Source organism: Montipora capricornis, chromosome 4, assembly GCF_036669925.1.
Source record: "Montipora capricornis isolate CH-2021 chromosome 4, ASM3666992v2, whole genome shotgun sequence".
Taxonomy (NCBI): domain Eukaryota; kingdom Metazoa; phylum Cnidaria; class Anthozoa; order Scleractinia; family Acroporidae; genus Montipora; species Montipora capricornis.
This window is the reverse complement of record NC_090886.1, coordinates 43,379,057-43,381,556: the sequence shown is the minus strand read 5'-3', so window position 1 is coordinate 43,381,556 and position 2,500 is coordinate 43,379,057. Positions and strand designations below refer to the sequence as shown.

General features: G+C 38.9%; 1 protein-coding gene across 1 annotated transcript in view; it reads left to right on the top strand.

Moving 5' to 3' along the window:
- The window catches only part of LOC138044955 (NLR family CARD domain-containing protein 3-like), a 383,130-nt gene that overhangs the window by 299,530 nt on the left and 81,100 nt on the right, over window positions 1-2,500 (top strand). The window lies entirely within an intron of this gene.

Below are 2,500 nucleotides of genomic sequence, written 5' to 3'. Positions count from 1 at the left end.
TAGCTGGAGAATGTATTCTGTCAAAGGTATCGCGAAGGGCCTGAGATCCTGCATCTACTAAAACACGACACAAACGGGCATAGTTTGTGCTGTCTCTTGTTGAAGGAAAGACTGCTGGACCAGATGCCATGTCCTAATCTGTTGACCACATAAATATGCAAACTGACTGCGGTTTATTGTAATCAAATCATTCTATAACTGCACATAAGCAATGCAATATGGCATGCAATAGGTGTAGCAATTAATTACAGACAGAGTGAAATTGGGAGGGCATAATTAACCATCCTGCACAAGAACAATGTAGCAAAAGGGATGTGTGCCTGTTTAGGAAAAATCAACTAATGGTACAGCCTACAGTAACTTGCTGCTCAGTCATATTGTTTTCGAGTAGTAGGCAAGCTGGCTATAGTAATACGCAGGAGAGGCCTTCGGACTCTGCAGCAAGGGCCGGAGCCCCAGTGATGAACAAAACCCCAAAACAACCTCACCCTGAATACCAAGTCTGACAAATGTGAATTCAAAGTAAGCAGCAGATATTGTGTTGTAGGCGGCCAAATAGCCAGCTGCCGGCACATTTTGACTGGGCTGTCCAGAAGGCTTTACTTAACCTAATGACCCCTGGGAGACTTAACAGACACCAGAAAATCTTTTACTGGTGAAATGGGGGACTGTCATAGGGCGCCTGAAGGATCAATGGGTTATTAAACAAGGTGCCAGTATCAATGTCTGCTAGAAAGCACAGATCTACCTCCAAAAAAAGTGCAAATCATCAAAACAGAATATAACACACCCTTCTTTTCAAAATCCTTCTCAAATAGTTACATTAGTGATCAACCTGTAAGACTAACACTAAACAAGATTAAATTGAGCACTCTATTGGTTATTTCTATGGGCCTTACTGTTGAAAAAAGGGTCAAATTAGCCTTGGATTAGTGATACAAAACCAAGTGTCCACATTTCTATCTTTATTATTTTCTCTAGAGTTTCAACAGACAAAGCAAAATCAATATAACAGGCCGAGTGACCCGCACTACAATATTTTATCTTATCTCCTGCCCTTACCATTCCACAAACGAAACACTACTTGTTTTTTTAAATAATTTCATGTCAAAAATATTTGCTTGCAAGATTCAAATTGTTTCAAAAGTTTATTTCACTTAAACAACATTTAATGCCTTGGTGCACAGTAAGACAAATTATAGACACAACTTGGGCATAACTGAGGGGCAGGAGACTCTGCATTGCGTTACGTCGCAAAAACTCGATTATTGGGAATAACTGTAGACGATAACCTCACTTGGGTACCATATGTGTTGGACCTTAAGAAAAGCTTCGCGAGAAAATTAAAATTATTAATAAAAACGCTCTAGATTTTTACCTAAAGATGTTTTGATAAAATTATATTTTAGCGTTATTTTACCATCAATAAATAATGGCCTCGTTTTGTGGGGATCGTGTTGTAATTCAGAGTTAATTAATTCGATTGACAGATTGCACTGTAGGGCCACTGGGATTATTTTTAATTTTTCTAAGGATATGGCATCCAGTGAAGTAATGAGAACCGTGAACTGGTCAACAATTAGATTAAGTTATAAACTGGAAATAGTTAAATTAATGTACAACGCATATAAAACTAGACCCTCCGTGAGGGTACACTGGGTTGCCTGTGGTATGTGCACCGTTCCAGACAATTTTTTTCAAGTTGGGGGATCATTAAGACCATTTAAGGGGTCACCCAGAAGTCATACCAGCAGAGACCCTTTGGCTCACAGGTCCTCACATGTTCGTACGACGAAACAGATCCTTTTCTGAGGTAAAAAACCTAGCTACCAGCTTATTAATTAATCATTTGTCAGAAAGAAGAAATTCCTGTCCTCTTTAGAAAAAATAGACACGCCTTGCTTATGTGTGGTAGTGAAGTAACACAGCGATTTATTCCATATGAAATGTCAACTGAGCTGTTTATATGTGTTGTCTTTCAGGAGATTCAAGTTGTCCTTGCGTAATATGTAGCTCTAACAGTGCGCGATATTGTTTTGGTATTGTCTATCATTGTAGTGTCATGCTACACCTGTACTTTTGGTTGCACAAATAAATCGCAAAATCGAAAGTGACATCATCAGAATTCAGCAGGCGCCGTGATTAAGTTACCGCGGCATGTTTACTCGCCAAACAGTGAAGCGTCTGTATCAAATGATGGCAAGATACCGGGTTTTCGCAAGTTTCTTTTTCTGTCAAGTGTTATAAAGTTTGACAATAAATGAGCGAAGTCAAAACAAAGATCACAATCACCCAAACTCTTATCAGGTTGACCATCGTTTCTGCTAAGTCAAAAATTTACTCTCCAAGACGATGTTATTTATCACCAGGTAATTCCATCATTTTGGAAATAGCAGCTACTTTATTATTCATTGGCGTCACAATTTTTTGCTGATTTTGGGTATCATTTTGGTGAAACTCAAGCACGCTTCCAGCCGACCTGTTTATTTTCGTGAACCTT